Here is a 21,089-nt window from a genome sequence, read left to right as displayed (position 1 = left end):
CATCAATGCCTCTTACTTCAAAGAATAAGAAGTTCCACTTTTAATTCCCATTTCCCCTTCGAATCAAAGCTATCTTATCCATCCTCTAGCTGTAACCAACGCCAGCAAACTCATCCTTGGCTTTCTTCTTGCCGGGTTCCACCTTTATCGCAAAGGAAGATTACGCAGCCCCGCGGAGCCATAATTAACCCCGATGTGTCTCTGGCAGTCCGATGACAGCCGCGTGGGGTGAAGGCATACAATTCTCTAGGAAACACACGCTCGGCTCTCTGTGCACGAAGCGCTTGATTCTGCCCCCCCCCCCCCTCTTTCCCTTCATCCCTAATTATCTGTCCTCCGCTCCCTTCAGGGATCCTATGCATCCCACGAACCGCCGAATAATCCCTCGCGCGACCCCGTCGGTGCCCACATTGTGTGCAACCTGCGACATTGTTTCGAACACGTAACCATTCTGCTCGACCCTCAGTATCTCGCGTTTCTGTCAGCCCAAGTACACACATTAGTACCTGTTCCCTCTTGTTTCGCACTCTTGCTCTCTGTTTTCCTCTTCCTTGCCATTTCCATTCCATTTTTTCATCGAATCAATAGGAGCGCGTGTTATTCGTCGAGAATTTGATTAAGGAAAATTATACAGCCATAACGAAACGACGTGTTCTTTCTTTATTCTGAAGTAAAGATAACGAAAAGATATGTTAGCGAACCGGTGTCATCCTCTTCGTTCTTTGTTATTCGCTCGACGCAGCCGAGCAGAGACGAGAAAATAAACGGACAAGCTTATTTTTCCTTCTTCTCGTACTTTCGTCGCGCACTTATGCTTACTTAATCAAGCTAACGCAGACTAGTCGGTACGAAAACACGTTTCCTCGTGCTCGCAGACAAAGTTGGAGCGTAGATGCCAGGCGCGATGCCAGCCCAAATAACGAGGGTGCAATTTGTCGTCGCGTGCAATATTAAAACGGTCCCCTCTTTTGTTGAATCCTTCGTTAGTATTTCCCTCCGCATCGCGAGAACTGTAGTTTACTAAATTCTTATTAAACAAACGACTCGACCAGTGTTCCAAGGAAACTCTTCAAATATATTATATAGAGTATCCTATAATTTTCCAGCCGATGCTTCTATATTTTCATCAAACAGATTTCGTTTCTCCCCGAATTTTTCGTTCTATTGTCAGCTTGAAAATTGATCGAACTCACCGAGCGAAGGGGGTGAGTTATTTCCAAAGCGTCGATATCAATCGAAGTGCTTAAAAGCACGTGACTCGGGTGTAATACGGCGAATTTTCCAGCCACGCTCGCATTATCGTTACGGCTGTTACAATGGCACCGGTGTAAAATGCGTCGCAGTGTCGCGTCGGCCCGGCCCGCCAGCCTTTTACGCATGGGGAAAGAAGGAGGGTAGTTAGCGGCACGTATGCCGGTTATTCGCGCGCACAGATATAGGGGGAGGAGCAGGGGTTGAAAACGAAACGAACGCGGAATAACTCTCAAGGGGATCGATTCGAAACGGTCCAGAGGCATACGGGGCTCTCGTATCGATTGCTGCCACCCATCGAATGCATCTATGCACCCGAACCCTTGTCCCTCGTTTCTACCCTTTCGTCTTCCGTTCACCGTCCATCGACGAATGGATTTTTCCATCGGTTCCTGCGAAACTTCTGCCCTTGAATAAGAACGAAGAAAAGGGAAAAGGGAGCACCTAACGACCAACAGGATCTCAAGATCCGCAATTAAGTGATTTGATAATTAAAAATTTCATTGCGGGTAAAGTCAAGGAGAAAATGAACGGTAGTCGTATGAATTCGATTCGTGACTTACCGCGCATTTATCGTCCACTTTTGACCTCGAAAATTGCTATCTCGTACGTCCTACGGAACCTCGCGACAATCAGCTACTTACGCGAGCAACTTGCTCGGCTTCTCCGTCCGCGCATCCATTCCGAGGTCCTAAAGGGACCTCCTCGGTCAGGATTAAGAGGACACGAGGGTGGAAACTGCACGGTAGTTTGTATTGGATTTGCATTCCGCTAGAATAATGGGCTGCAGAGTTTCCTGAAGAATGGAGGGAGCCTGGGACAACGGATAAGACGGAAGTTCCTGCGATAATTATGATCCTTTTCGTTCGCCGGTATCGACAGTTTGCCCGGCGGGCCACTCGAGAAGAAAAGGAACTCGTCGAGAGGAATAACGAAGGAGACCCTCTTTTAACTTAGAACGCATTGTTTAATATTTTAAGAAATGATTTTAATCCTATACTTTGAAATCTCTAAATGACCATATTATTCCTCCCGTGGCGTGGGTTCTATTTAACGAAAGTAAGTTATTTTTTCGGAATAATTCGTCGAATCAAGAAACAATCGAAGGAGATATTTCTATATAAAGCCGAATTATTACTTGTCAATGGCACAGGATAGACATTGAGAAAGACTATAAAGCAACAGGTTACGAAGAGATAATTTGTAAAGAGCGATGGTGAACAGGCGTTGGCGTGTATCCGACGTGTATCTTAGTTTTTCGGTCTCGAGAAGGTTTCTCGTCAGTCTGCCTACGTAGGTCCGGTTGACTCGTTTTAACCCACGTACGAGGCGTTAATGAACTTGGAAAGATCGTTGCCGTGGATAGTGCCGGCCTAACCTTGTACTCGTCTTAACGTTTTAAAAAGTTGCCAGCAGGCACGAGTGAATCACTTTGCCGTGATTACCGTTTGTCTAAGGTTCGCGTCTCTCCTTTGCCAGAGGATTTCTTGTTCGAAGCAAACGCACCGGATCCTTTCACGACGTTTAATCAAATCGCCTACCCTTTTTATCCGCCGAATTACACCCTCTTTACGTTTTCGAAGAATCTTCCTGGCTGAAAATTGTGTCGAATGAATTTCTATTATAATTAAATTTTTCCTGAATTTCGTTTGGAAAAGAAATTTTCAACGCATCGATCTTCCGCCGCTTTCCCAGGGTATTAAAATCCTCGAAGCAGAAGGAAATGACGGTAGATAAATCGATGAAGACGGATAGGTGGAAGACGGGGATGATGATATTAAAAATGCCGCCTGGTAAATGGTGTAATTTTATTTGTGGAAGGGCAGCCGGTTCGGCTCGTTTCTCAAGCTTAAAGCAGGTGCGCTCGTTATCGCTGGCTTTACCTCGAAACAAAAGCTCGGAAAAAAGTAGGAGGTGGGAAGAAAAAGGGAGATAGATAACGTCGAGGGTCATAGACACGGAGTGGTAAAAATAGGAGAAAAGGGTTTTCTTTGTAACGACTTCTTCATGAGTCCACCGACGAACGGCGGCGGCAAGATTTTTCAACATCTTTCGAGCGCTCTTCGTTCGTCCACCGACCACCTGAGAAATGATTTTAACGCAACAATTGCTCGCCTTTGGTCTTCTACAAGTTCAATTCGAACCGAAGAATAGAAGTAAGTATCCTTTGTATTCAGTTGAATTACAGCGAAAAAAGGTTTCGATTAAAATGAAATAGAATAAAATAAAATAAAATGAATTATCTGTCGTTCGATGTAGAATTTTTTCAGTCTTGCTACTTTTCGAATAAGGGGATTAAAGATAGAGTAATTTTATACAGTAGCTTCTATATTATTTAATCATATTTATATAGTCTCACGAAGAATTTAAAATTCAGTGAACTGGTGGCAGAATAAATCTGAGAAGTTTCAATTCGGAATGAGAATTGAAGAAATTAGCCTAGGTTAATCAATAGACATTAAACATTCAGGGTGCCTTTTCTCTGTAGAACACTCCACCCATCTTTACCAATTATCAATTAGACTACCGTTCGTGTTTCAGTGATTTAGATCAGCCGCGCGTCGGACTACAAATTAGTGGACGCACGCTAATTAGCTTTTATTAGGGTTTAAGGAGAATACCCTGCGAAAGCAATTATCTAAATCAATGCTTCTAATATGTATCAAAGGAATTACTTTGGAAGAGAGTAGATGGGCTAATATTTGGAATGGGTATATTACTAACAATAAGAAGGAAATTAAATAAATTAACGTATTTTATTGTATTTCATGAAAAATTTAAGAATCTTTAATTATATTACATTCATCAATTTCAATTTCATATTTTCAAAAAAGAAACTGTATATTTATCTCTCCAAAAATAAATTCAACGGTCAACCGACATTCCTGACAGATTTGTCAGTTTCACGAAGACCACACAGCAGCAATTACAGGTAAAACAAGCTGGCTACTTTTCGAGCCTGACAGAAGATGTTGCTCAATGGATTATCTTCGTTTTCATGGGGGTCTGTCACTGGTCGGCCTTTTTCATCCCGGTTTGATACCAGGGTTCTTAGTGGCTAGCAAGGTGGTCTCTTCGCAACGTGGTCATTTTTTTATTCCTAGTAAAGCATCCACTGAAATTCATAATATTTCCGGTGAAACAAAGAATCCTTATAAACAACTCTGATTTATCGGCACCATTTTGAAGGAAGAAAAGAATAATTTTATTGCAATAAAGTAAATGAAATTATTTTATACAAACGCGCGAAGGTATTTATTGTTTAACCCATTTGCTACCGCGATCCTCAAATGGGGACTTTTTTTAATCACTTGCAATAGGATTATATTAAATAAAATGTTAAATAAAAATATCCAAAATAAAAATTTGGCAGTTAATGGATTAAAAGAACCATAGTGAAAGGGTTAATTTTGACCTTAAGACACCTTCGAGTTTATCCATTGAACTCGTGGCTCGTTAAGAATCCAAGCCTGCCTCTTTAAAGGGCCATCTTGTTTTCATTCCGGAATGTTGAGCACGAGATTACGATAGAGACTCAACTTGAATCAAATTAATTTAATCCGATCCGTATGTAAGGCACACACGCTTTAGCGGACGTTCAACTCCTTGATTCTTTGAACCTCTTAACGAACAAACTTAATGGTTCGAGTATCAAATGACTAACAGGAGATGTTCGATTAATGACACGCATTAATTTTTATGTAACTTTACGCGATTGTTTATCGGAGCACTTAAAGAATTTTCAGAGATAAACTCGAAGCTCAGATAATTGTACATTTTCAAATAGAAACCGCTCCTTTTATTGAAATAAAAAAGGAACGAATTTAATTGAAATATCACAATATAATTCCTGAAAAATTGCTGTTGATTATTTGCTACGACTTTCGGTTACAAAAGCTTTTCACTTCCGTTTCGCCACTTTATCATCGCCAAGTGTTTCATTAGGTTCTCAGGAAGTACGAGTAATGCTCGAATTTAATTTGCTCGCGCGGCTCGTATTCACGAGCCAATCATGGATCCGAAAACGCGTCCTGTTCCGTTAAAATAACTGGGCTTGTAGGAGAGATTATTGTTTTCCCGAGGATCCTCCCGGCGCGGTGGCACCGCGTTCGCGCGATGCCCGGCGTCGTTTAACGCGCGGACCACCGTTTTGCATACAAAACAGACGACGTTACTCATCCTCTGGAATAATCGAGTCTCATTCACATGCATGCCGTTTTGGCGTGATGCGATCGCCTGTACAGTGGTCAAGGAAGCTCTCTAGATACATGGGTGCATAGCGAGACTGATACTTGTAACATCATCTGTCGCTATTCTTTTCAAACCAATGCTCAAAAAAAGGACACGTTATTTCGTTTATGTATTTCTTAAAATTGCCTTCGAAAATGCAATCTATTATCCTGCGAACGCGTATTTATCGTTTCCATAACGCGCGAATTCAATCGGTTATGTCATAGAATCGGCAACAGTGCGAAAAAAGGTGGGTGAAAAATATCGTCCCGGGTGTTCTGGCAACCCTTCAAACGACGCATTTTCGAAAATCAATTTCGCCGCGAGTCCCCGCTGAATTCGGCTGTCGCGGCTTCGAAAGCGGCTCCGCTGGAAATTAAAGCGTCGAGATCGAACATTCCCGTCGCGTTGTTACGGAAATAAAATTTCACGCTTGCCGCGGAATTTTCGCCCAACGAAACCGCTCGTTTCCATCAAAACGTTGAAACAATTGGCGAATTTATTTTGTGGCTTTAAATATTTCCTACTTCATTTCCTCCGTTCATTTTATGATCGAGTAAACAGACTAATCAGAGTTCTAAGATCATTTGCATATGTTAATTATACATGAACTTCTGTACAGACATAGTAAATTGATACGATAAAAGAATGTCAATGATGGACTGAAATGGGTTAACGATAATCGCTGTATCATTTTCTGAAATACATAATTTCCAACACCGATAATTGCTATTTATCCTACGTCCATGGGTTCCGTATTTCCCAAGAACGTTGCGATTATGCAATTAATTGTACGTCAATCGTTTCACCGGATCTAACGGGCTTGTGACCCAAGGATAACTTCTTTGGTTGTACGGTTAAACGCTTTCCTGAGAGCTGACGTAAATCGGTTCAATCTTTTCGGCCAGGAAATTTCAGGTGAAACAGAAAATTATGGTAAATGTAACCCAGACAGACCTTTATCCATTTACAATGATATCGCGTCAATTGCACGAACAATTTCGCGAATGTACCGAACTTGCAATTCTTTCGTCTGTAAAAATATCTTTTGGAAGCTAAAAAAGTGGCTTTAGTTTAGAGTTGATAATAATCAGTCTGCTAATTGAATTGCTGGTAGAACTCGAGGACGAACTCGATTAACTGTAACGCAGTTCTTTATAATAGTCGACGATCACCTTGTAGACACTAGACACGGTATTACACTCTGGACGAATAAATTACATTTAATCGCAAATTGCGCGCTATATAGAGTTTTACAGTCGCTGCATAAACGGTCTTAATGAGCCCATTGTTAACATAGGCTGTACCATCGGGTTTGCCACCGTGTGCATGTTCATGACGCCGTTCAAACTGCCGGCCATTTCCAACCCGTTATTACGGTAGCAGGTTGCCTCCTCGATCATTTCCAGACCTACCTATTGTCCATTAGACGCAGGATTATTAATGTGTTCAGTCACGATAGATAAGGCCAATCGGCGACTAGTTGCAATCACCGATTTCTTAAGTCTCTTTACTCTGTAATTTCTTCGAAGGTTTCAAAATTGCTATTCGCTTGTGCAAATTAATATCCTCTTATTATTATAACTGACGTGGATGGAAAATTAATAAATTTAGACGAAATTATGAAAATTATGCAAGGGAGGATATCACTGTGGTAATTGACGCGTTAAGGGTGCAATTAACGTTGAAATATCTTTTCCCATGGGATGAAAGTTTCATAGAAATACCGAGAGGCTACGAAAGGTGTAGGTGTCATTCACACGTGGGCATTTACAGAGAAATATCAATTTTTCCTATCTCGCTCGAGAGCAATAGATTTCAATGAAAATCGGCGCGCAGCTCGCGTGAATCGAGCAGATCGTGCCGTGGGAACTAGACTTCAGTTCGAACGTTTTCTGCTCGTTCTTCCCCTTTCATTTTGTCGCTGCTCGGTAAATTCGCTGTTTCTCCGTTTCAGTTCCGCGGTGGTAATAACCCGCGGTTACGTAACGCGGCACATTTTGCCCGGTTAAGCGTAAATTAGGTGCGATTCCAGGCAACGAGCGTAGCTCGTGTCGCAAACACGACACACGGTTCTTCATCCTGCTGTTTATTTTTCGCCGATGGAACACGAAATTTCGTCACGAGCGGGATTTTCAGCGAGGTCCCAGACGGAGTAATCGAGTCATAAATAAATCGAAGAACCTCGGCGACACCGATTATTCGTAAATAAACGAAACACGGGATGGCCGAGATCGCATTATTACCCGGTGAAAGTTTGACGTAAGATCGCGATCTGGTAAGCGTTTTCGCGATGTTACTTACGAGCTGCGATGCGTCTTTCTATCGTTAGCCCAAGCGTTTTCGAGAGGAAATTTATGCGCGGGAAAATGCTGCACACGCTCGTGTCACGTTGCCCAACGTGAAATTTGTTGTTTCACCAGCATGGATTATTTTTCTTCCTCGGTCAAAGATGTTTACGAAGATCGTTGCTAAACTTTACGATGTTTACAAATGATTCAATCGCATCCATAATGATTCTTCTTACAAGGTGTCTTATTACGCGTGCCCATTTTCAGGATAGCCTCGAAAAATTGCGCGATTTCAAAGAGGACAAGTAAAAGAATTGTCAATTTTTTACAATTTCAAGAATTCTTTTTCTCTTCTCTGGTACGACTCGCGTGCACCCTCTTCCTTTTTCCTCCCTCATGAATATATTCGAATCCGAACAAAGAGTCTAAGCGAGTGGGATCATTAATCACAAGCTCATTTCGTGTAAATACATTTCACGTGGCCAGATCGTGAGATAGTTGAACGTGTTTCATATCGATCCCAGGACTATTGGCATTTAGCTTTACTCCTATGTGGCGCCGCGCTGCTTCGAACTGCATTCCCGGTGCACCGTGTGCAACACGCGTGCACATTGACACCTGTTCACTTTCCAATGGCTTGTACCTCGGGGGCGGGTTAATATTTTCGAGATTTCCGAGTGACTCACGCGGTCCGTGCATCATCGTCGATGACTATGAATCCTTGAAGTGCTTGCCAAAGGTGAAGGACAGTTGATACATTGCTTGAAATAAAATTATCTTAACTGTGTATCGCGTTGTGGACAAATCACGAATGAAATATGCGAATAATCTTTTGATTTTGATTCGCTGCTAGAAGGGTAGATTTTTGTACCGATTATTTCAATCAAGAAAAGTAATTACGTTTAATTTATATAGTAACCACAAGTCGCATAATTAATGCTTACATCAATTAGAATCACCCCAGACGAACAGAGTTTTACGACTGTAAAAACACATTGACACGTTGCTTTCGTGTGAAAGAAAAAACGATTATTTCTATTACAACACTGCTGCTGTTACCCGTGAATACAATGAGAGGCGTTGGGCAACGCGAGATACTAATCGGTATTAAGAGAGAATAACGCGACCGATCTTGATAACAGGGTAAAAGATCGTGGCAACAGTTTCGTCAGGTGCTTGAGACCACCCACGCACAGAAAAGGGCGTGATCGAGGTGTTTACGCTTGATTCTGGTAACAAATACAATACCTGCTAAAATTTATAACAACTACGCTCTTTGATTTTGTAAGGTGATTTTTAGAGGGTCAACAGAGAAAATTAAAATGCAATCAATAATTTATTAAATTATGTGTTTTTGTTCGATGGTCAAAGTTAACGTGTTTGCAATTAGAATTCTGAAGGATGATCAAAGAAAAATTCTTGCATCGCATCGGTGCGTTTATGTTAATGCATAAAAGTATGCTTTCTTTTATTTTCAATCTGTTTGACGCGTCGCGCTCCCTATTATTTAATACACGAATATTTTACAGTCGGCTGGTAACAGCGGTCACCGGTGCGCAAAGCGTAAAGGTAATAATGGTATAAAATTTAATTACATACAGAAATTGTCATTCATTTGACATGCGTAATTCTCTGCTCTACGTGGAATTAATAGAAAATTATTCGTTCGTCGCTCATTGTAAATATTAAAGAGGTCGTCACCCTGTGGCTTTTCAATTTCTTTTTCACGGATAATTAGCTAGTAAAAAGTTGAGAATAATATACCATTGAGATAAATAGGAAATCCATTCCATGGACGGTTGCATTTTACGGCTGAAGAATCTTACTTACTTACTTACTTACTTACTTCGAGCCGGCAATTTGTAGTAAGAAACTTAGAAGAAATTACGGAAAACGAGACGCCGGAAAACGAGTCGATTTTCCACGAGCGTCTGAACGATTTCCCGGCTCATTATACAATTTCGCCGTCGACCGAGAACTGTTTCGGAGCTCGACGAAAAAGACCCTCTATCAAGTTTAAAAATTGCTTCTTCCAAAAAAAGGGAGAGAATAAAATAAAATAGATACGTGGTAGAATCTTTTTTCCTGAAAAATTTCTCATCGCGTTTTTCGTCATGGGAGCAGATATTTCAGTCTTGCCACGAATTTTCGTCCGGATCGATGTAGAAACTAGAGCAGGCTGAATTTTTAAACGACCACCGCAAACTTCACCAACGAACACGAACCTTTCACGGCAACGAATACGAATTATTGTCCGCGATGACGGTGATTAATTACTATGCACAACCACCTAATTGGCCTTTGCTGTTTAAACATTGGCTCGGTTCGAGGCAGAAGTACGGTCGTTTCTGTCCCTTGCTCTCGAGGAACGAAAGAAAGGCTGCTGCCTTGCGGTGACAGAAGCGTTGCAATTGGTTGGCTCTAATTAATCCAATTAATCCGACGCGATATTCACCGATGGTAATTACCGTCTAATTACCGTCCCACCTACGGTTTTTGTCGTCGAACGACTGGACCGTCTCGATGTCCTGAAAGCAATATTGTCGTCATTACGCTAATGGACCGACGATGGTCAGTTGGCGTCCTCTAACGGGAATTATTTTCCATCATGTGTAAACATCGCTCTAGCAAATACGATGAAACGATGAATCGATTGAAAAATGGTAATCGATGAGTCGTGACCAGGTTTAATTGCTTCTCACCGTTTGAAATGTCCGCACTTCTTAACCCTTTCTTTGCTATATGTGTGCGTTGGTAATAAATTAATTCGTAAAATTTAATAAATATAGACATTTAATAGTACTGCCGACCGAAAATTTAACTAATTGTAAGTTATAGAAGATAGAATCGAGATAGAAGGAACATGATCCAAGTTCCGTGCGTCGCCGACCTTCCGGAGGAATTCTTGGTACCTATATGTAGAACAGTAAAGTTTAAGTCCAAATTCTGAAATTTTGATAAAAGTGCAATCAAATAATAAAATAGTATTGTTTTTTAAAAAATTTATTAATTGAAACAAGTTGTTACATTGTTATAAATATATCATAATGTTCACGCGATACTGATATGAAATTATAAACCCTACTAATTGCTTTGTGTTTCTTCTGTTACAGGTAAGTCCATTATAATTTGCTCCGTGCATCAGCTTCAATTACCAGGCTTCTCATCGACGGCCGATCAGAGAGCGATAATTAATTATCCACGCGTTTTGGGATGCAATTTCCCAGCAGTTCGGCGGATATTAACGCGCAAGGGGCTCGCACAGGTTCCCAGGTATGTAATGAAACACACCGCAAGTATTCGAATTGCGAATACACCCTCGACTATCGTCTCGCAGAAACGCATTGCCAAGCTTAACGTTTCACTTACTAATGAATTATTTACGATGCATAATTCATTATCCTTTCCGAGGGATTAATTTATTAAAAAGTGGATCGCGTTGATTCTTTCCCTACTCGATTGCCTGATTGTTTGGTTAAAATTAATTATTATTAATTGATGACGAGGCGAGATTTCCACTTGCGTGGAAAATTAATTTTTCTATAGAAGACGATAGCGATATTATGCTTGCGCAAATCACGCCCCACTATTCGATGAAATAAAAGATTTCTTTCTAAGTACCTTCATTTAACTCAATTTCCGTGGAAAATTGATGGGACGTTTCCCTAATAGGTAATTCAAAGGAGTGGAGGATAAATATCGATAATGATCGTTGAATCTCGACGTTCATAATACACTTTTGTTTCTTTCACAATAAACTTTCTCACGTTCAGTATCGCGTAGGTTGTAATGATCTACCTCCTCGTAGATTAGCTTAATCTTGAGCAAATGAATCAACAAGTTCAGTCAAATTAAGTTCTATAAAAGTACGAAGACGTATTAGATAGTCATTAAATTAAATACATACTAGTAACGAAAGTTAAAGTGTTAAATTAAAAAAAATTTCATACAATTTTATGATTTTCTAGGTTTCAAAATTTCTTGTTTGATATTTAACAGGTGAATGGAAAAGGAAAAAATATAAAATAAATTTATAATGAATTACTTTTAATAATCCGCGATAAAAGAAATATTTCATTCAGCTTCGCTTAATTACGACACGATTTAATCTTGTTTCTCTGAAATGTTACGCATCGTAGACCAGATTATTCGCAATTTACACCATTTTTATACAATGTACTCCGTAAAGCTGTGAACCAGCGTTAAAGAGGCTAACGAAATCTTGATAAAAATATTATCCCACGTACATAGCAGTGATGTAGACGTGGGTAACAATGGATCGCTCTCGATTCCCACGAAAAATCTGGAAAAAAGAAAAAAGCAATTGCAATTTTCGTCTCGCAATGAAATCGGTTCCATTAGCTCGGCTCCCAAGCGTTTCGAACGTGCTACGCGAAAAACCATTAAACTAATGAACGCATCGAGTGATTTTAAAAGACGCTTTATCGACTGCGTTACATTTTAATGAACGCTTAATTAAATCGATAACCCCTTGGGTGTGGAAATTTATCGACGCGAGAGAACAGTTTCATTAAAGAAAATCTTTGCGCGTTTTCCTCATTAATGGGTCATTTAAATAGCCGCTTCCGTCTTAATGATCCGCGAACATTTACAATCGAAACTCTGTAGATTTTCCATTACGAATACCGTTCACGTTCGATCAGTAACACGTGTCTTATTGTTTCCTCGAGGAAACTTCCTCATTGAATACACTTTATACTTTGTCACCTTTCCAAATTCCAAGTCGCAGCATGACCATTCCTATCTTTATCACTGCTTTTGTAGATGCTCCGTTTGTGTCATTTCCTATTATCGAATAAAATACGACGAGCAAGTATCGACGATCCAGTTTCATTATTCTTAGGCCGGAAACACGACATGCTATTCAAGGAGAACGGCTGGAATCAGAGCTAAGGGTGTATTTATAGGCTGCACAGGGTTGGCTGATAATTATTGAACGATCCAGTTAAGGATAGATTGTGTGGAATAAAAGTACCTTGCTGACGCGTGCAAGTAAAATTGGAAGTTTATCGAACTATCCTGTAGTAGTTTCAGTCTTTTATTTTTTAAATTTCTAAATTATTTACATTTTTTTTTTTCAAATGAAAAATATTTCCACGAAAACTAACCGTAGGTACAAGCAATCGCAGGAACTCGATATTTCAGATATCTTTATTCAATCGAAGCGAAAAGTCCCATAATTAAAAGCAATATTACATTACACTCTCCACGCCGGCCGATGGATATGAATATTTACCGTATTTTCTGCACAATAGAGAGGGAGTAGAGAGGCACGTAAACCAGTTTCGCTAATTCCCCGATTAATATGTATACACGTGCGTGGAAAGGGAGAGAATGTGTCGCGTTTGACGATGGAGGATAACGAACGTTTAACAGGACGAAATGGAAAGTCATGGGGAGAAGGAGGAGGAGGAGGAGGACGGGCTGAGAAGACATGAATAAAAATGAAACCGCGAAACGAAAGCGATCCTTTAATCACTGGTCCGCGGGACCGCTAATGAAAATCTGCGTCCTTAATTTCACGGTTTTGTCTTGGCCGGAAGGAAGGAAACGAAAGGTAGGACGAGCCTCGTCTCGACGGAACTTGAAAGAGGTCGGAGGAAATGGGAGGGGGGAGGTGGTTTGGAGAGTTACGAAAAGAGGGGTGTAATTAAATAAAATCTAACCGAGCGCCGTCGAACCCCGGGAAAAATTAATTGTACCGGTGCACACCGAAAGCCGGTGAGATTTCCACTTTTAATTGCGAGAGCCGATGATTCGTGCGCCCTCCGCACGTCAACAAACTTTACGGCCAGAGAACTTTATCCTCGCCGATGTCGTCCTGTGTCCGTTCGCTTTTTCATCCTTTCACTTGCCACTTTTTAGGTAACTCTTTCCCTTAAGATTTTCTTTCCATTCAACGGATATAATTAACTGTCCTCGGGTCGACCTGGTACAAGCGAGAATAAATGGAATAATTAAAGGGGACTTTTCTTCGAAAATCTTCAATGATGGAAATTGTAATTAAAAAAATACTCTGAATTTATTTTCCTATCCTATAGCCTTTATTATTTTCAATAATTCCTAATCTTAAAATCTCCAAAAATCTTGTCACCTGTTCTTAACACTAGAACTACCAAACTAGTAAACATGATCGGTTTCAAGTTTCTTATTTTAATTTATCAATTTTATCAAGATATTTTTGCTGGAATGTATGTTGCCTATTGTCGAGATAAAGAATGCATGTATATTAAATTATGTTTCATCTCGTATTTATTTATTTATTTATTCATTACTAAACGGGATGAACCCTATGGTACAAAACTTTTTACAGAAATAATTTCAGAACCTTCGTGCATATAATATTTAAATAAAATTAATTTTCTATATTATTTTCAAATGAAAAATTAGTGTGCATCAAACGTCAGTAGTTGATGGTTAATCGGTAAAGCGTAACCGCGACCAATCTGCCGAAATAATTTCGCAATCTTCGCAAGCATTTCAAGCGAACACTTCCATTCTGCAGTTCTGCGAAGTTTCAGATATTCCATCGAGCACACCATTCGAAAGGATGAATTTGAGACGAGGGAGCGAAGACAGTCCCGGCATAATTATCATAAAATATCGCATCTGGATGACTGATTTACGCTCGTAGCCGCGTGAGAGGTCACGCTCCAGGGAATTCGCGTCGAAGAGTGATCTGTCTAAACACGTGTGGGCGCGGAACGGCGTTTACGTGTACCGGGTGTCTCGATGTCGGATTTCCTGCTTTCGATACGCTTCGGTGTACAAACCGGCTCCCTGCGCGTTGCGTTACAGACACGCGTGTACACGCATCGTTTGTTGCTTTGCGTTTCTCACGGTATCCATTACGGATTTATTTACTCGTCGCTGGAATCTACCCAGACACCGCCTGCCGTTCTTCAGACAAACGCGAGTTGAATTTAAGGAACATCCGAGAGGGGCTGTGTTCCTCCAGGCGCTTTGGGGATTTGAAATTCGAGATTTGCTTGTTCGAAATTAGAACGCGTCATTCTAAACGTCGAATAAGGATTTCATTATCATTTTGAAATCCACGTTAAATTATCATCCCACGCTATCGTCCCACATCGAATCGCAAGCCATCTTTGCAGCGGGTAATTTATGAGGTCGCTTCGGACCCACCGCCACTCGACCGGCCATCACGATCGGTATCATTACTCAAGTTCCGAGGCACGCGCTGGAAAACGAGAATCAAGATATCTAAAAGTACGAATCAAATTTCTACCCAAAGACAGGACGTCGATGATCGCATGGTAATCCATTGCGATAAGAGAAGGTGCTTTCACCTTTCTCCGTGGCAATTTCGATCGATGTAAGAGACAAGGAAGAAGAAGGAAATGGAGGAAAGGATGAGAAGACACGTCGGGGTAAGAATGAATCGAACTCGAGGCGATTCCCAGTAGGCGATACCTGCGTGTAGTGTGCAGGAATGCGATTCGATCGGATTTCGATAGCTCTCGATACTCGATACAAGAACTTCTCGACGAACGATGTTGGTGCTTACGCAACCGACACACACGCTCCGCGAGTGCTGCACCTATGCGTCACGCAGCGTCCAATTAATTAAATGAATCTCGCCGATCGAGACTGAGCGGAGCCGCGTGGGTCGATAATATCGAGGTATTTCTCGATCGGCAGGATTGACATTCGAAAACTTTTTTAACAGTTCAATCACTGAGGAATTTTTACACGAGGTCAAACACCCTTGGACATTAGTATTTTATCGCGCTTCAATCGTTGATTGATCATTTAATTTCCTAATTATTACTTTAGATTCGAAATGCTATCGATAATTGGCGCAGGAACACTGGTAACGATAACTATTTCAAAAATTTTCAAATATAAAATTAGAAAAGTCATAGAATTGGTGAACTGTTGGCTTTCGAAGTATCAATAGCGACACAGAGTTTGAAACGCAACAATACCTGAGTATACGAAAGCTTCTATTATAGTAGAATGTTCCCTTCCGTTCATATCGAACGGAAGCTCGTCTCGATCGACACCTGAATCGACGTTGACCAGGTTGCAGGCCTCGTATGTCTGACAAAAGCGCTCTCAGCAATCGATAGCCGAGATATTCAACTATGTAATCCGAACGATAAGATAACGCGAACGTACGAAACGACGACAGATGAACCGATCGGTTAATCACGAACGCGAAACTTGATTGGCTATTACTGTCGCGTGGAAATTCGTGTCTTTCCCGGTCTGCTGGTGGTTGACCGATGAACGATTATCGACGGGCATAATGCGATTGTGTAATGACCGATTAAACGAGGGAACGCCGATGATTAAACGATCGCCGCGCCTGTGGCACGGGTGGACGCACTATCCTGGGATACGTGTGGCTCGATGAGAAATAACAGAAAAAAGCTCATCTTCTTTTCGTTATTACCGGAATAACCAGTATCGGATGTAGGTAGATTCAGTTTTAAATTGAAAGTTAAATTGGAAAAATAAATACCTATAAAGGATGGAAAATGGTAGAAATGGAACTTTGGTATTATATTAGTTTAGAGAAATCATTTATTTTTAGTAGCAAGTTTTTTTAATTACTTCAGTTTTATCGATTGCCATATAGAGAGTTAATAATTAGTGCTTTAATTAGATCCTTCGTTATCTATTGGATTTCATATTTTAGCTTCTAGACTTATCTTAATTTGTTATCAGGTTACTCTCGAGAAAAATGTTAATTAAAAGTAAAAACACTTGTGATACATGATATTTTTTATGATACATGATTTATATTCATATGATAAATTATACAATATCACGAGAAGGTGAAGGAATCTCTGTATTATCAGAATTCAATCGAAAAAAAAAGTAATGTGTCATCTGCAGGAACGTTATAATTTATTGACGATGTATAGGCGGATAGGGAGGCGGTGTTACATCGGAAGCGAATAAATCTTCATTTTATGGCGTGCCGGACGTTCCCATGGGACATTTACGTCTGCATTTGCCCTTTCCTATTACCGAATAACTGGCTGGATCATCGCGCCTCCATCGTGTACACCCTTTACCCTGATTTCACCCTCGTTGGAAATATTTTCCCGATCGAAAACTGCAAAGGTTTGCAAATGAAATGCTATCGTTTCTCAGCAGTTGTTATTGACGTTGATTGATTCCTCGTTCCTCTCGAAATTACCAATTATAAAATTGTGGTAAATGTAAATTAGAGTCCTGTATCGAGCAAAGTAAGATTCTCTTGGAAAAATTGTTATAGGTATAGGGAAAGCATCACTATTTTTCTTATTATGCTTGATATTGTACGTACACTATTTCTAATTACATATTAAACGTGGTGCAATTTTTTGTTCCATTAAACAACTTGGAGCGACAACGCTCCATAGTTGTTGGCTCTCGTTCACTTTCCAATGTGAAAACTAGAGTATTTCCTAAACCGATATCTACGTTTAAGGGAAACCTGTTCAAAACTATGTGCTTATGGTTCTGAGTTTATAAATGTTCAGTTTATAAAAGAAACTGTGTAATGAAAAATGTAGGTCAAATAGTTTTAATGATAGTTTTAGTTCTATTATTAACATGTTTTGAAAGTGGGGCAATTACAATATTTTCTTGTAAACTTTCACATTATATTTGAAAATTGATTTGAATTAGTAATAATTAGAAAATCTATAGGCACTATAGAGTATGGGTATAAAATAATAAGAGCGTACTCTTTTAAAGAAACATGTATAGAATCGAATTTTGCACAGATTTCCCTTACTTTCGTACGTCCAGATTTTTCAACAACACTTTCTCTCTCGTTCTCGTTCTCGTTCTCGTTCTTAAACGAACCGACGAGAGTAGGTTCGGCAAAAATCTCGATCCGCGTTAACCTTTTTTGCGAAACGAACAGAACTAGGCCACTCTTTGCCGTCTTCCTAGAATTCTTTATCCGTGGAACAAGTAGTTAGAAAGCAGCCGTTTTCGTTGTTATTTCACGCACGAGAGAGAAAATGTTCAATCAACGTCAATGCGTTCTGTGGTCCGCATGCAAATGAAAAGCAACCACCTCTCTTGTTTTTTTTTTTTTAGATCCGTGTTCAACGCGTACCTAACGCGATTTCATGACTCCATTTGCTTTTTTGCTTCTCGGTGGCAGGGAATTTTCTCGCCTCCAGGCTGGCGCATTAAACGAAACGAGTAATCGGAGGCTGCGCGTGTATCATTTGCCCTTCAGACTGTTTTATTTCAACGAGATTTTCGGGGTGTCCAACCCTCGTACGTGTCACGAAAATCTCCCTCTTCGTTCTCTCTCCTTTTATTTTTAACACAGATTCGCTGGATATTAGTCATTTTCGGGAAAGAAATATTTCATGAGAAATTTATGGAGATGGGAGAATATTTTTCTTGGATTTTAAGCTAATTAGACTCAGTTTTAATTTCGGCTCTGACAAAATTTTCTCGACTAAAGTACCGATGGTCAGACTCGCCAGAGAGATGTCCAAAGGGGAGTTTCTAACAACCGTAGGGTGTGCAATACATCATACCGTTGGTCAGAATGCGTTTTGTACCCTCACATTGTCCTCTATGTTTTCGGCTAGCATACCATCTACGCTTTGTTACAAAATTGTTTCGCCATTGTTCGCGAAACTTTCGCTGGAAATTTATGTTGGTTTCGAATTGTTGGCTTCAAATGGCTCTTTAACGATTCTGCTTGATTCCTAGAGTATTCTACCTAGAAATTCTTGTGAATTTTGATAAATGATGAATATTATCCCTTTGTCAACAAAAGAACCGCGAAAAGCGAGAATAGAAAACGCGTTTTTTAAACTTGGAAACTACCGATCGTTAGAATTTCTTCGTGGAATCTCCACGGAGCGTACGTGTAGGGGATTAAACCACGTTTCATTAATCGTAAGAGCGTCAGGGCTCCCCTTACACGACGACGACCGCCTTCTTCTTTTCTACGCTCTCATCGCGCGTGAATATTAAATTGTTTACGTAGCGGTCTGTATCCCGCGGATCGTCATCGTCGACGCGATATATATATATATTTTTTTCTTCTCTCCTCCCCGTTTTTCCTCGCCGCTCCCTCCGTTCTCATCCACGACACGAAGCAACGGGGGCGGAATAGGTCGATCGATGGGGGATGATTCTGTGCAACGAGGGGTGCAGAATTTTCATGCCCGAACGAACGAGCCCCCCTCGCTCGTAGACGAGACACACGGGGTTGTCGGCCCCCCATCCAACCCCCGTTCCACTCCCTTTGCAACCGCCTGTGTATAGTTTATGTATAGCCGGCGGCTAAGGCTAAAAGGGATGTCGACGCGGAACGACGCTGACTTTGTAGCCGGCCTCCTCCCTGGACCGATCTCGCTCGTTCGTTCCCTCGCTTCTGGGAAACTTGCGACTTCCCTTATATTTTCGTTAGTTACATTATTATTTTTCAATATATGCAAGCTTCTTTTTTTTTTTATTTCAGACCTTTCGGTTTCGTGATTCGAGGGTGAAATTCGTGATGTCAATCACCCGTGACTCTCTCATTTCAATGGAATTGCTATAAAAGAGCAGATAGCGATCAAAGAACCGAGGTCAGTTGCGAGGTGAACTGAAATAGAAGTTTTCCATGAAAAATCAGGTCACTCGTCAGAAAAGGGAAAAATAGAATAAAAGAATATCATCGTTTTAAATGACACTGCCTTTACTCGTGGTCCAATATCCCTGGTTCATTCTACTTTTCTCTGTATCGAACGTTTTATTACACACATCTAACCCAAGGACAGTCCACGATGACCTGTCTTTAGCAGCTGTTATTAAGATTGACATAATGCGAAGAGCACGCTTCATTAATTCCATTTGTAATAGCTTGTCGGCTAATAAGATCGTTCGTTTATCTTGAAAGAAACTCTGAATCACTTTTAGAATCGAATTAACTCGAGACACTGATTGATTTCTATTCAAGGATTAATTTTCAATTTGACCGGATCGAAAGGGAAAGTAATCTGCCGAGTAAGTTTATACTTATCCGTACTCTTGTTTTATTCTGAATGCAACTTTGAGTAACTTGATCGGTAACTTAGTTTGCGAACCGATCAATGGATCGAACGGAAGGTTCGTAAATGGTGAAACATTGCGTTTCCTCTAAGTGGTAAATTTACGTGGAAGAAAGGTCGAGAGGGTTTGGAAGGGGGGTAGAGGGTTAGGTTAGTCTGAAGCGGACGTATTGTTCAGAATTTCTAATAGGTAACCGTCTCGAGAGCCAACTTGCAGTAGACGGAAACGTCTACGAGTGTCTTAGACAGTCGCACACATAGATTCTCGAGATACATTTTACATGGGAAGGAAATTGCTGTTTACCAAAATGAACAGGGTTACATAGTCGGCAAAGAAAAAATGACAAAAGATACTTGAAACTTTGGTTTAAATAAATAATATTGATCTTCTTTTCTCAACTTTGGTACTAATTATTCAAACACCTAATATCGTCGCAGTGTTAGGACGAATTAATGACTACTGACAAACTAGAAATAAATGGAGGGAAGCTTAAATTTAGACGTAACTCACCCTGTCTTCGAGCCAATGCCAGAGGGTACTAAGGAGTTCGTAAATAAACGTCACGTTCGTATTTCGAAGGGCGAACGCGATCCTGGAATATTTCCAGTTTCCAATGAAACTGGCGTACATCAGAATTAAAGAATTTCCATCGACTTTGCCAAAATCACGAAGCTAAAGAGATCGCTGAGAAAAAATGTCAAAACGATTCGATCATCGATAAAATATTAGTATTTTGTATCCACATTTTCACCCCTTACGCTATCGACAAAAATACCGATGGGCTGACTTGAACAGTCAGTTTATACGCGATGGTCGGCTTTCTAGAGCATTCCTTGGTTCGTAGGAACGCAATGCTGGAGGGTGAAATGTACGATAGAAGGGAGTAGCTAGGGTAGTTCATCCCTTAGTCTTCTCCCCTATTATCATATGTCCAGGATATCATCAGCATCCGATAGGTTAGAACGGCAAGTGCAAGCTGACATTTTAATACCCATGGTGGCTAGGGGATTCCAGCGTCCTCCATACAATCCCACCCCCTGACGACCTGGATTTTTCATCGTCGTTGTCCCTCGTGATTAAAAGCGTGACGAGGTCCAAGCTAACCCAGCGCGTAGGTGGTTGCTTCACCATGCTAGCCGGCTCTTCCATTAACATCGATCCTCATCGAAGCGAATATCAAACGAGAGAGTTCATCGAAGCGTCGCCATTCGATAAACCGAGAATTTTCGATTCTTTTCTTCGCGATCGGCGCCCCTCTTTTTCTTCGACTTC

The 21,089-nt window shown here is 40.7% G+C and overlaps 1 protein-coding gene across 1 annotated transcript in view; it reads left to right on the top strand.

Moving 5' to 3' along the window:
* Positions 1 to 21,089, top strand: part of LOC114878208 (disabled homolog 2-interacting protein) — a 214,863-nt gene that overhangs the window by 30,990 nt on the left and 162,784 nt on the right. The gene's annotated exons all lie outside the window — the stretch shown is intronic.

Source organism: Osmia bicornis, chromosome 12 (genome assembly GCF_907164935.1).
Source record: "Osmia bicornis bicornis chromosome 12, iOsmBic2.1, whole genome shotgun sequence".
Taxonomy (NCBI): domain Eukaryota; kingdom Metazoa; phylum Arthropoda; class Insecta; order Hymenoptera; family Megachilidae; genus Osmia; species Osmia bicornis.
The sequence above is the reverse complement of the archived record's forward strand: the minus strand, read 5'-3'. Positions and strand labels throughout refer to the sequence as shown.